The sequence below is a fragment of the Arachis ipaensis genome, chromosome B4 (genome assembly GCF_059453495.1).
Source record: "Arachis ipaensis isolate K30076 ecotype BB chromosome B4, ASM5945349v1, whole genome shotgun sequence".
NCBI classification, from domain to species: domain Eukaryota; kingdom Viridiplantae; phylum Streptophyta; class Magnoliopsida; order Fabales; family Fabaceae; genus Arachis; species Arachis ipaensis.
Window position 1 is genome coordinate 17,862,506 of NC_142439.1, and position 15,390 is coordinate 17,877,895.

The following is a 15,390-nucleotide window of genomic DNA, read 5'->3' on the forward strand; positions in this document are numbered from 1 at the left end:
GCACCGAACCAAGCCACGTTCTTCTTGAATTTCCAATAAACCATGGTCAAAATGAGCTTACTTGATATCAAAGAAGGTTTCAAGGGTCAAGTTAGCGATAACGGTCGTAAAATAAACTGAATTGTAGGATCTAGCTATGCCTTGTTTAAAATTAATATATGATCTATGTATTTATATGTCTATAGTTTGATTAATATATTGATAAATATTACATTAGCACTGATGAACATAATTGACCATTATCAATAGTTAACATAGAATTTAATATTTTCTCCAGAAATTTTGCAATTTCATTGAAATTGAATATGATATATCTGAATAGTATATTGTTCTACAGTAATTGGTATAGATTATATGGACACTCAACCTATATAGGTTATGCCTCCTTAAAAAACCCCTGTGGACCAAACCCCTTTTGTTGAAAAAAATTCCAATAAAAGAAAAAGAGTACATCAACCATGCATAATTTAAGAAATAAAAAAAAGAGCCCAACAACTTTTATAACCTCATACAACTAAGCTCTAGAATAAGAACACCTTTGGAGTCGACAAGAAGAAGGGGAATGAGTTTCAGCAGAGGCCTATTCATAAGAGAAAACACAGAATTCGAAGAAGAACTGATCACACGAATTTGCTTCTCTCATGACGTGGTAGATAGTGACATCCCACTCAAGAAACATGAACTAATGAATTTCTTCCACAATGTCTGCTAATTTTGGAAAGTCTTCGGCATTGTCATGAATAATCTCCAGAGACACCATGAAATCACTTTCACAAACCACCTTTCTGTATCCAAACTGCCATGCCAACCCCAAATCATGGAGAATAGCTACTAGTTCCACTACGACGCTGCCAGCGAAACCAATATGACTGACGAATCCGGCAATGCAGCACCACATCTGGCTCTTCCTAGATTTCCTCTTGAACTTCTGTTCTTGTGTGAATGAACTTCTAAGGTATAGTTCATCTCTTGCACTGTTGTAATACGCCTTTTCTTTAATGGAGTGAGAATAACTCGGATGTCGAAGAACAAAGTGGGTGGGTACCTGCAAAAGATCTCCGACGCTCAAGTCAATAAGTGTTTAAGAGGTATAAGAATTCTATGATTATAGAATGTTAAACATGAAATAGAACTTATCATGTCGTCCCCTTTGAGATATAGAAATTGGTGCCTTTATAAGCATAAAGTTGATGAATATAATTGAAGTTATGACCGTTTGTCATTAAGTTAGAATAATTGTTATTAAGAGCGTCTTTTACAAACTTAGAATGAAGGTAAATAAAGTCGAGTTATGACTCATAATGCACAATAAATTAAAGACCGAGCTATAAGGTGACGGATCATAGCCCACAAGATTTGTCTGCCAATCATATGATCCAAGCTAAGCTTAGAAAATAAAATGAGTTATAACTAGGTTAAAAGATAAGTGAATAATGATATGGTGAGCCCCCAAGTTTAGTCGGGCTATTATGTCGACACTTATTTAAAAAATAATTGAGTGGTAAGAGTCATTCAATCAAGATAGCTGTGTGGGGGATACTTTTTCGCTTGAGAATAATTTTCATGGCATGCATATAGCTTTTGATTGTATCCGTTTGATGGAATCGAATGTATGATCTAAGGATATAATGATCAATTGTCTTGGAAAATTTTCTGACCCTCAACAACTTATTGATGAATTTCTCGCTCAAAGTAATTAATTATTAAATATTTGCTTTATAGTAAGATTTGTATGATATGAATAATATAAATTGAGATACTGAATATGTATGAAGTTGTATGATATGAATAATATAAAGCTAAGTTTGTTCTCAGATTGATTGAGAGCTAAGTTTGTTCTCGAATTGGTTGAAAGACGATTATGACATGTGAAATATTATGATACGTAAAAGTGAATCAATTCGAATGTATAAAGTACATACTTTATAAAAAAGTTATGATAGATTAAAATTTGATAAAAAGGTATTAAATAAAATTCTAAACAAGATTATTGTTGAAATTGATTCAAAAATTTGAATGTAAATCAAGTTTTATGAACCTGAGGGGAGTAGGAATTATTTTACTCATCTCCACAGCCAGCGCCAATTATTCTTGTAGAGGTTGACGGGTGTATAGCTCATCCACCGGTAAATACTTGTAAGCTTTCTGTCAGGATAAGGTATATGTCGGCAATGAGAGAATAAGGGGATGGATACCTACAAAAGGCACTCCAACGCTCAAGTCAGTAAGTGTTTAAGAGGTATAAAAATTCTAGGATTATACAATGTTAAACATGAAATATAACTTATCATGTCGTCCCCTTTGAGATATAGAAATTGGTGCCTTTATAAACATAGAGTTGATGAATAGAATTAATATTATGACTGTTTGTCATTAAGTCAGAATAATTGTTATTAAGATCGTTCGTTACAAACTTAGAATGAAGACAAATAAAGTCGAATTATGACTCATAATGCACAATAAAAACCGAACTATAAGGTGACGAATCAACTTCTGTCCACGCTGAGTTTAACAGCCCCTTCGGATGGTAGAACACAACGAACTAGCATCCTTTGCAGACAAAGTTACAAACACAGTAAATTGTCAAACTAAACACAACTATATCTAATCTTCATTGTAATATTCAAAAATGCTATCAAGAAATATTTACTTGACATAGACTTCGTTAATGTGATGTGATGTGATGAACAAAAGCTTAAAGTAGAGCTTTGAGTTGGACGTTGATAATGTAATTGTATGCAAATGAAAGTTCTTTAATTAAACCATTGTATATAAAAATGAGAGATAATATGTTGAATGTAACTAAATTTTTTTTAAGAGAAAGTATCTAATAATGTATTGATTTTAATTTAAGAATCCTAACTGCAATCATAATGATTCTCATATTTTAAAAGCAGGATTCATTTAGATTTATTTCTAAAAGTTAGGGATAATTTTATTGAATGTTGAGATTTCAAGAGACCAAACTATATGTTACCTCTTTTCATATAATAAAAAAAAAACAGGTCAATTATATTGACTTCATAACATTAGAGGAAGTTAGTGTAATTGATCTAATAGGATAGAATAAGTGTGTGCTCTAATTTCTTAAATGGTTTGGTGGCCAAGTAATTGTTACACTAAATTATGTATGTCTTTGTTACTTGTTAATTGCAGAATGCTCTTTATGAAGCATTTGGCCTAACAGTTTTGGAACATATGACTTCTGGTCTTCCTAAGCAAAGATGGATCTAGCACTGCATAATGAAAAACTTTTCTTTTTTATTTAAATGTTGTTATACATGGAAGAAATATTCTGATAAGCTACTGACTTTGACTGTATATGGCTTCTGGAAACATGTGTCTAAGCTTAGAAGGAGAGAAACTAGGAGATACTTGGAGATGTTTTCATGGATTATTTGGTGAGTTGCACTACAAAAGGCACTCCAATGCTTAAGTTAGTACTGAGAATTCAGCTTTCCCTTTGAAGATAAAATATCATACCTTTATAGGTGAGATAAAATAGGTCGGTTACGTTTCTATTGATCATCTGAATTGAAGAGCAGTTAATAGGTTTTAATAAGTAATAAATACCTGGTCAGACAGTTATATTACAGGATGTAGTCCATTGAGTCTGATTGTAACATATAACGCCGAGTTATAACGTAACTGCCGAGTTATGACATAAGATTTGTAATGACCGTATCATAGGAAAGCTGAATTCTCAGTACTAACTTAAGCATCGGAGTGCCTTTTGTAGGTACACTCCCCCTTTATTCATACTCTCCGTGACGTGATATCTCTCTGGATGAAGAGCTCGGATCTTTCAAGTCTATCACTTGACGTTGAAGGAAACAACTCGGCATTGACTCTCAGACACCGAGTTACGTCCAAGTTAGTCACACAAAAACAATTGGCGCCTACCATGGGCCTCGAAATAAACACCCTTCTTTCTATAGGCCCCATTTCCTTCCAATGGCTTCAAACTTACCTGCACCTTTGTAAACAAAGGTCGTATAGTAAATCATTAAGGCCCGAAAAAGGCCGATCTATATCTATTTTCCAATCTATATCTGTTATATCTATTTTCCAACTTATATCTGTTATCTCTATTTGCCGATCTATATATATTTTTCCGATCAATATCTGTCATCTCTATTTTTCAATTCATATCTGGTATATCTATTTGCCAATCTATATCTGTTATCTCTATTTGCCAGTTTATATCAGTTATCTCTAATTGCCGATATATCTCTGTTATATCTATTTTCTGATCCATATCTATCATCTCTATTTGCCGATCTATATTTATTATATCTATTTTTCAATTTATATCTGTTATCTCTATTTGATATTTGCCAATCTATATCTGTTATATCTATTTTTTCAATTTATATCTGTCATCTCTATTTTCTAATTTATATCAATAATCTCTATTTGCCGATTTATATCAATCATCTCTATTTACCGATCTATATCAGTCATCTCTATTTGCCGATCTATATCTGTTTTTCTGATCTATATCTGTCATCTCTATTTGATAATTTATATCAGTCATCTCTATTTGCTGATTTACATCAATCATCTCTATTTGTCGACCTATATCTGCCATATCTATTTGCCAATTTATATCTGTTATCCCTATTTGCCGATCTATATCTGTTATATCTATTTTCTGATCTATATCAGTCATATCTATTTTCTGATTTATATATCAGTCATCTCTATTTTCTGATTTATATCAATCATCTCTATTTGCTGATCTATATCTGCCATCTCTATTTGCCAATCTATATATGTTATATCTATTTGCCAATTTATATCAGTTATCTCTAATTGCCGATATATCTCTATTATATCTATTTTCTGATCCATATCTATCATCTCTATTTGCCGATCTATATCTGTTATATCTATTTTTCCAATTTATATCTGTCATATCTATTTTCTAATTTATATTAGTCATCTCTATTTGTCGATTTATATCAATCATCTCTATTTGCCGATCTATATCAGTCATCTCTATTTGCCGATCTATATCTATTTTTCTGATCTATATCTGTCATCTCTATTTGATAATTTATATCAATCATCTCTATTTGCCGATTTATATCAATCATCTCTATTTGCCGATCTATATCAGTCATCTCTATTTGTCGATCTATATCTGTTTTTCTGATCTATATCTGTCATCTCTATTTGCTAATTTATCAGTCATCTCTATTTGCCGATCTATATATTTTTCCGATCAATATCTGTCATCTCTATTTTTCAATTCATATCTGGTATATTTGTTTACCGATCTATATCTATTTTTTTTATCTATATCTGTCATCTCTATTTTTCAACTTATATTTGTTATCTCTATTTTTTCGATCTATATGTGTCATATCTATTTTTCAAATCATCTCTGGTATATTTATTTGCCGATCTATATCTATTTTTCCGATCTATACATGTCATCTCTATGTTTCAATTCATATCTGGTATATCTATTTGCCAATTTATATCTATTTTTTCGATCTATATCTGTCATCTCTATTTGCTAATTTATCAGTCATCTCTATTTGCCGATCTATATCTATTTTTCTGATCTATATCTGTCATCTCTATTTTCTAATTTATATCAGTCATCTCTATTTGCTGATTTATATCAGTCATTTCTATTTGCCGATCTATATCTATTTTTCTGATCTATATCTGTTATATCTATTTGCCGATCTATATCTGTTTTTCTGATCTATATCTTTCATCTCTATTTTTTAATCTATATCTGTTATCTCTATTTGTCGATCTACATGTTATCTCTATTTACTGATCTATATCTGTTATCTCTATTTGCCGACCTATATCTGTTTTTTTATTTTCAAATTTATATCTATTATCTCTATTTTCATATTTATATCAATCATTATCCGAGCTATATCAATCATTATCAGTCATTGTCAAATCTATCATCAGATTTATATCAACTATCTTCCTGACTATGACTATCAACAATCTTCAATCAATTATCCATTCGTGATAATTCTTCAATTCAAAGTCACATCATTTACACATGCGCAATCAAACAAAATCTTCAATCAAATCACCAAACAAAGGTGAATTAATGATAATTCATCAATTCAAAGTCGCATCGTTTACACATGCGCAATCAAACTCAATTTTCAATCAAATCACCAAACAAAGGTGAACTAAGGATAATTCTTCAATTCAAAGTCGCATCGTTTACACATGCGCAATCAAACTCAATCTTCAATCAAATCATGAAACAAAGGTGAAATAACGATAATTCTTCAATTCAAAGTCGCATCGTTTACACATGCTCAATTAAACTCAATCTTCAATCAAATCACCAAACAAAGGTGAACCAACCAATTCATTTTTATCGCCATTCCTGATAATTCTTCAATTCAAAGTCTCATCGTTTACACATGCGCAATCAAACTCAATCTTCAATCAAATCACCAAACAAAGGTGACCTAACGCAATATTCTGGCCCAACCAATTCATTTTTATCAAAATCGTCTCAGCAACTATTCAAATTAACTATTCAGTTCCATGAAAAACCCTAACCGTTGCATCTATTAAATCAACGGTTCAAAATTACATTGAAAAAAACCAAAGACACAATCAATGACAAATACTACTACACTTTCTAATACACATTAACTTAAAAAAACGTCTGAAATTCAAAATATTTTATTCCTTCGTTTAATAAAGCATCTTGAACTGGGGGCTCCAAGGCTAAGCCAGTGGCCGAGTTATGAACTCACTCAAGCAGCTGACTTATAATTCATTAAAAGCTCAACCTGCTTCATTAAAATGCATTCCCAGGCTAAGCTTGGGGGGGATATGATACGGTCGTTACAAATCTTATGTCATAACTCGGCATTACACACTATAACTCGGCAGTTACGTTATAATTCGGCGTTATATGTTACAATCAGACTCAACGGACTACATCCTGAAATAAAACTGTCTGACCAGGTATTTATTACTTATTAAAACCTATTAACTACTCTTCAATTCAGATGATCAATAGAAATGTAACCGACCTGTTTTATCTCACCTATAAAGGTATGATATTTTATCTTCAAAGGGGAAGCTGAATTCTCAGTACTAACTTAAGCATCGGAGTGCCTTTTGTAGGTACACTCCCCCTTTGTTCATACTCTCCGTGACGTGATATCTCTCTAGACGAAGAGCTCGGATCTTTCAAGTCTATAGCTCGGCGTTGAAGGAAACAACTCGGCATTGACTCTCAGACACCGAGTTACGTCCAGGTTAGTCACACAAGAACAAGATTTGTATTGGCAAATGAAGTCTGTCTGTAAAAAAACAGAAAGGGCCAATAAATCTACTTGTAATGAACTCTTTTCTTATAGCATACCACTTTATAGGACATGTGAGAGTGGGGGACCAATCCAAATTTGAAATTTTCATGGTTTTGAGAACTAGATCGAATAGATCAATTTGATGTGTGGCACTTCTTTTTTCTAGTATATTATATACTAAACAAAGATTCAGACAATAATTTTTTTAGGAAAATGTTACCGACTAAAAAAAAGTTGGTTACCATTAATACAAAAATAGAAGACAAATATTAAAAAAAAACCAACATTTTTTCTATTTGTTATTGATACGTTTAATCTCCTTGAGAGAGAAAAGATTAAATAATATGATTAAAAAGTAACAAATGTTACGGCCTTACAAAACCACTTTCAAAAGGAACACCAAGAGCGTTCAACCATTGGTCAGCATTATTGTTAGGTCCACCCTTGAGGAATTCAGCAACAGTGAATCGCATGGCTTCATTCTTAGTTATTATACCACGATATCCCTTCCACTTGATTCTTCCATAAACTGAAGCAGCTGGTCCGGTATTTCCATACTCACAAATATCTAAGAAGCCTTTTATCTCATTGCCAGCATGAGGGGCCCACCCTTCCGGATTAATCCAATCACTCAGATATGATTCCATAATTACTGCTCTCGATCCTTCCTTCCATGGCCTACCCAAATAAGTCTTGATTTGGTATTTGACCGAGTCAAACATTGAATCGGGAACAATCTGGCATTCCTGAATCACAATGCCAGTAGTCATGTTCCTCTCGACGGTGTCATCTGCGACCAACACAATGAACTGAGTTGGCAAGGGCATCCTCACGATGAGCTTGCTTCTCTGGATCACGGCAGGAGATGTACCGAAGATAAAGTCAACTGTTCCAGTAATTTCGCAGTTGCGATAGAATTGTCTATTGGCTTGAACATACAACTGATAATCGTGTATGTGGCAGTTATAAAAAGCTGAAAAATCTCCTACATTTCTGAGTGCAACTACTTAGTGCCCTTTTGCACCAGCTGCATTCTCGAACCTCATGTCCTTCGCAAGAAACATTCCCGCTTTATTCACTACATGCATGCACATTCATTTTATTATATATTAATTAGAGTAATCATTATATATTATGTATGACTCATATTATATATTGTGTACTTGCTTTATTCTGTATTTGCCAACTCTTCTTTTTTTTTTTTCATATAAGATATTATGTCGAGTTTCAAGTGACTAGATAAAAGATGAGTTATACAAATATTTGTCGTGTATGTATATGTGTGTGCCTACGAGAAGATTAAGATTTATATGAAGTTATTTTTATGAAATTGATAATTGAAAATTGTTAAATAATTTAATATATTTGATTAAATTGTTATCTAACTCTTTTTTAATTATTAATTTCACTGAAAATTGCATGTGATTCGTTATTCATATAATAATAAAATAGAGAAAATAAGAAATTACCGAAAGTGGCAGTAAACATGGCCTTGAGGTTATGGGTGACATTGCTCATACTAGCAGTGATAATGGTCTTAGTAGGGCCATCACCATACATGAAAATGTTCATTGCATAAGATGGAACTGTACAATTCTCCTTATAAATCCCCGCCTTAACATAGATAATGTACCTTTCCTGAAAACTCTTTGCCTTTGGGTACGAGTTAATTGCATCCTGAACCGTCCTAAAATTTCCACTACCATCTTTAGCAACCACTACATTTGGAACATGAAACTTCACATCCTTCGCCAACAGCTTACGATCTGAAGAGGAAAACCAATCGGGGAACCCCTCGTTATCAACCTCTTCGCGAAGAACACGCCCAGAAGAAGCAATGGGTTTCATTTCCACATGCAGGCCAAGATCTTCAATGATCTTAGCCAAACCAGTAACAATATCAAGAGTTATGATGGAAACCTTCTCAACACGATCCAAACTCAGGCTTTGTAGTTGTTCTTTGATTTTTCTCTCTCCTTTATTTTGATCCTCAAAAATGTTAATACAAGATTGCTGATATGAGATAACGGCGCTAAGCCAGTTCTTGAGGTCGGGGATTTGCGGTTGCAGGGAGTTAATGTCGTGATTGCTGCGAAGCACATTGCTGAAAAGGTCGAGGCTGCTCAATGCGGACTCCATAACTTCTTTGCAACCATCAATGGCCATCTTGATTCCATTGTCATCTTTGGAGAACTCCTCCTCAGTCATCATCATCTTTAGGGCGGTGGTGACGCCATCTCTGATATCGTTCACAGCGGCATCGATGTATGCTTTCAGGTCGGAAGAAGAGGAACCATCAACTTGGCTTAGAACCTCGCGACAGAGGTTTTGATTCTCTTGTGTGTTACGGCAAATGAGACTCGTGAACCTTTCTTTAGTGTTTTGCACTTCATCAGCGCCATTGCTTTTCTTGTTATTAACGGCCACGATGATCCCGGTGGCAACTCCCGCCACAAGGATGAGCGAAAGTGAAACAACTACTGATACTATGATTTTTCCCTTCTTTTCCATTTATTTTTTATCTTCTTCTTTTTGTGTTATTGGAAAACATTGCAGCACTTTCAAATATTTATAGTCACTCACAATATGTTTGTTGAAACTACTATAGTTTATTAGTTCAGATAAGATTATGTTCAGACATGTTTAGAAACAATTGTCTATTAATAAGGTTAATTAATTGGTATTTTATTACAACGTTGATTAGGTTAACTGGCATTGCATTGTGGTATGACCAAGAATATAAATTGTTTAATTTTAGTACTAAACTATTGGATAGAAAATCCGATAGTTAACAATTCAATATGAAATTAGCTAGTTTCGATCATTGTTAATTTTCTTTTATGTTATTTGATTACAAAAGTGTCATGTAATCAACAAATTTCAATGCAAAAATTCACAGATTTTGTGGCTAACTAAATTCGGTCACAATAATACAACTAATTTTGTAATACATAAAGATTTGCTATGACCCAAAAATGTTTTTGGTTGCTAAATTGATATCTATAGTAAAAATTAGGGTAAAGGATAAATAAGTTCCTAACCTTTTAAAACGTGGAATTTTCGTCCCTCAAGATTGAAAAATACATTTCGATCCCTCACCATGTAAATTCCGTGACAATTAAATCCTTCCGTGAAATTGGTGCTCGAAACGGTAACGGAGATTGCTGAGGTAGAGGGGTGGAGAGTGTGTGTCCGTTACGGTTGCTAAAGTGGATGGGGAACAAATTGTTGGAGGACAAATTGGTCCTTAATGACCAAAACGACGCCGTATGCATCCCCACTTTCATGCCCATCATCCCAAACCTCCTCTTCTTCTTCTTCTTCTTCTTCCATGGCTGTTTCATCGCGCCCTTTCTTCACTTGCACTCCCCATATTGGCTTCACCCATGGATCTTCTTTCCCATACATCAGTCATATCGACATATCGTTTTCTCTACATCTACATTGCAAACAACACTCAAAATCCTCAAGGTTTGAACTATAAATCATAAGTGCATATCCATAGCCATAGTAGTATTCAAATTCTTAATGCTATAATTGTTTTAGTATTCTCCTACCTAGATAAAGCTTCAGCAAAAGATATTTCAGCCTGAGGAGCAAACATGATTGAAGCAAACAATGCTGCGGCAGCAGGATGCCTTGTGGTTTCAATAAATTTTCAAAAGTAAGTAGTTGCAACCAATCTAAAACAATGTCATTTACCTCTTCAATGAAGTATCTAACTTGATCTTGCCACAAATCAGCAGAGTAAACAAGCTTAGTTGTCCAAGGTTCAGCTTCTTCTCCAAAACCCCATGACGAAGTACTATCCCTATCCATATCCCTTTCACCTTCCTTAATCTTAGGGGCAGGGTCCCTTCAAAAGCAAGGGACATTCCTTGGCCTAGAAAATCTAATGCCCACACTTTATTATCACGCCCCAAATCCTTAAGCTGTTTCTCATAATGGAAAGAACCAACACCAAAACCAGGAAGAAAAAGAACATTTGGTGAACCAATGTTTTCACAACCAGCTTTCTCATAGTGTACATTAAGTTTAGGTTTCCATTGCCAGAAACAACTACTTATAGGAGCACCAAATTCACCATTTGAACCATCTGGTAACCCTGGAACTAGAATCTTAGAAGCAGCATGTTCATCAATCCCTGCAATTTCATCTTCACTACCAATCACATAGCCATCAGAAGTTCCACTATAAACCTTGAAACTCTTTAATCTTCTGGACTCTTCTGGAACACTTAGTGACCTATGATGAAATCTCATGGAATCACTTCTGGGTACGGTGTTGGAACAAGAAATTCCATGATTTACAAAGTAGCTTGGAAACCTTGATTGGTGTGAATTGAAATTCTTTTCAACCAATTTTCACTGTCTACACCACTTGGCAGCATGGTGTGGAACCATAACAAAAAATTTTCATACCCAAAAACTCAAATCTACACTAACAAGCCATAGCAAGTGAACTCAGTAGAAATTCAACAAAAACTTTTGTAATCATCATATAAAGATTTCAACTTTAACTGCATACATATTTAATTTAACTTAATTATATTTCTAGCGAAAGAGACTATCTCAGCTGCTATTAAAAGCTTTATATAGTAGAAAAATTCAGAACAAAAAACAATAAATTAGTAGCAGTAGTACTAGTTGTACCTTTTAAATTAATGAAGAAGGTAGCATGAGAATCTTCTTCTCGTTCCGGAAAAACTGGAAAAGTTCAGTGAGGTATTTTAATTAGAAAGATTCAGTTGAGTCAATGGGTTTATTTATTCGTTGCTTGCAAGGCTCTTCTTCTGTGAGACGAGAGAGAAAGAAAGGGCGCGATGAAACTGCCATGGAAGAAGAAGAAGAAGAGGTCTGGGATGATGGGCATGAAAGTGGGGATGCATACGGCGTCGTTTTGGCCATTAAGGACCAATTTGTCCTCCAACAATTTGTTTCCTATCCACTTCAGCAACCGTAACGGATACATCACTCTCCACCCCTCCACCTCAGCAATCTCCGTTACCGTTTTGAGTACCAATTCCACGGAAGGATTTAATTGTCACAGAATTTACATGGTGAGGGATCGAAATGTATTTTCCAATCTTGAGGGACGAAAATGTCCGCGTTTTAAAAGATTAGAGACCTATTTATCCTTTACCCTAAAAATTATCTACCAATTTAACAATTAACTGAAAAATTAGATTGGTTAGACTATTGCTACCTGAAGTGCTTTCATTGTTAAACTATTTCAGATTTTTTATGTTATTTATCAATTTATACGCAAGATCATTTGCAAAATAATATGTTAGAAATATAATTATTTATGTTATGTCTTTTATTAGTCTAATTTTTTTAAAAGAAATAATTTCATGTCATGGTATTAAAATTAAAAAAAATTGATTTTTGTTAGATTTTCAAAAGAAAAAATATCAGCATAAGACAAAAAAAATACTTATATAAAAATTTTAACAAATCTAAAAGAGATTTTTGTTTAAAAAATCTATTAAAAATATAATTATTTATATATATTTTTTTTTGTAAGTTTAATTTTATAAAAGAATAATTTCATCAAACAATGAAATCATTCATGAATGGAGAAGATGAGAAAAGCATTACCAAAAGATTACCGACTTATATTATTAGTTACACAATCTAATTCTTTAATTAGTTACCGAGTATGATTATACATGTGACACATTTGATTATTAAATTAGATAGTAATATATGATATATAATATAGATATATTTTGATTTTAATTTTAATTTTAATATAATTAAAGAATGTCATATTACATATTTTGATTTTTAAATTAGTAATTAATCATTGATATTGATAATGATATATAAAATAGATAGAGTGGTTGAAGGAATGAGAACAATAGAAAAAGAAAGAAGGAGGAAGGGAGAACTCTTTAATTTGGAGAAAAAAATTTGATTTCAATTGCAATGAAGGGGTGACATGTGACACATTTTTGTTGTAAAACTAGTGTATGTTCCCGTACACTGTACGGGATAATTAATAAAAATATATAATTTTTTTATTAAAAGAGATTAAACAAAAAATATATATAATAATTATTACTATAAATATTTTATAAAGTTATAATTAAAATCAAAGTTTAATTATTTTTAATGTTAAAAATATTAAAAATAATTAGTATTTGTCTTAACTGATTTAGATTGATTGAGTGGTCATCTCACTCGTCTACCTAAGTAAGTATTAGAGTTTCGAATTTCGTCTTGTGTATGTAACAACTCATTGGCTATGGCAGACCCTCAATAAATGGAGTTTCAATCCGTGGATGATTAGTTCTCGACCTGTCGAGTTGAAAAATACAGTGAAAAAAATAGTATTTGTCTTGAAAGTAGAACAATTCTCATTGATGATAGCAATACTTATGGAGATTTGCCTTTGTTGAAATTTAACTGTGACAGTTTTATTTATTGGTATCATATTCATTCAAGAAGTCAAACAATATGATCAACGTTATTACCGGTTAAAATTTTATATTTTATGACATGATTTTCAAGCTTTTAAACTTATAAACTTATGTCATTACAAAAACTATTAGATTGATTAATATTTTTTGGTAATATTATCAAAATACCGTAGTTGAATATATTAATTTGTGTAAAAAAAAACTATAATAACTTTTATTATTCAATATATAATTTATTCTATTAAAAAATAAATTATTATTTCTAAATTGGAATATATTTTTTTCTCCATTTTTATATCATTTTATTTGACAATAATTGCCATTAAAAAAATAAATAACTATACTATTTTATAATATGATATACAAAATAATTTTTTTATTTTAAAATTAATTCTAGTTAGTGAAAAAATTTAAAATATTTTCTTACATAAATTTAAATTTAAATTTGAATTCAAAATTGATTAACAACTCACCTTTTTTAAAATTTTAATAACAAAATTAGTTAGGTGCAAAATATTCAGCATTTAATAATTTCAATCATTTAAATTTTAATTACCAAAAATTGAATTAAAAATTAATTATAATTTAATAATTGATAATATATATATATATATATAAAATATATAATATATCATTTAATTTTTTTAACAAAGCTAATGTATAATTTATTGAGCATTGATTTATTATCTAAATTTTTTTATAAACTTTGTAATATATGAAAATAGTGATGATATTTTTTAGTATTATTTAAAAAATTATTCATAATTTTTTATTATGTAATTAACTTAATTAATAACCTTTATTATTGTTTTTCTACCAAAAAAATTATGTTTATATTATTATAGATAATGGTTTAAGTTACTTATTTCGTATGTTAAATAATATAAATGATATTTATATATTAAATTCATCAATTTATCCATATTAAAAGGAAAAAAATTATGCAATAGATCGTATATTATAAAGATTAGTTAATTTACATATAATAATCCTTGATATATGTAGTGTCATGTATACATTAGGAGGATCTATTTAAATTATGTGAGTGATTATTATTATTCACTTTTTCAATAAGATAGTAAATAATATTTAAAATTAAAAAAAAAAGATAATTAAAATTTTTTTAGTTTGATTATAAAATCTATTGTAAGTATACCTAACTTTTATATATACTAAATATAATTATATTTAATAGTATAGTGTTTATTATAGTAATGACTCAAAATATTAAGTTAAGTGAGTAAGATCAATCTAGGTCTATTGTTAGGATCCTAAATCCGAATTAGGTTTATTGTCTTAAAACCCGATGCAGATAAAGTTCACGTGTCCTATCTCAAATCAGCTCAAATTGAATTTTTGTTGTTAGTTAGATATAGTAATAGATACTCGTGTGGGTACGGCGGTAGACCCTTTTCCCGTCCTTCGCTCCCGGTTAAAAAAAAAATCCCCCGTTCGCTCTCCATCTTCGTCGCAAATCCCCCTATTTAATTATCCCTTTAGCGAATGCAGATACCCACAATTATTTATGGATATTCTTTGAAAATTTTTGAAAAAAATAACAAAAAAAACTATAATATAATAATAATAAAATAATCAATTCAAGATAATTTAACACAACTCATAATATATTCATTATAAAAAATAACACTT

At 31.5% G+C, this 15,390-nt stretch overlaps 1 long non-coding RNA gene and 2 pseudogenes across 2 annotated transcripts; all 3 read right to left on the reverse strand.

Annotated features, from left to right (window-relative positions):
• Positions 1-413: 413 nt before the first annotated feature.
• Positions 414-12,191, reverse strand: LOC148566810 (uncharacterized). Its single transcript, XR_015880578.1, has 3 exons — positions 11,969-12,191; positions 2,039-2,195; positions 414-1,045 (listed from the first exon to the last, which is right to left on the reverse strand). It is a non-coding gene; the product is annotated as an uncharacterized LOC148566810 (long non-coding RNA).
• Positions 7,336-10,143, reverse strand: LOC148566811 (pectinesterase-like; annotated as a pseudogene).
• Positions 10,195-11,962, reverse strand: LOC107636170 (pheophytinase, chloroplastic-like; annotated as a pseudogene). Its single transcript, XR_015880577.1, has 2 exons — positions 10,874-11,962; positions 10,195-10,755 (listed from the first exon to the last, which is right to left on the reverse strand). The product of XR_015880577.1 is annotated as a pheophytinase, chloroplastic-like (transcript).
• Positions 12,192-15,390: the final 3,199 nt, after the last annotated feature.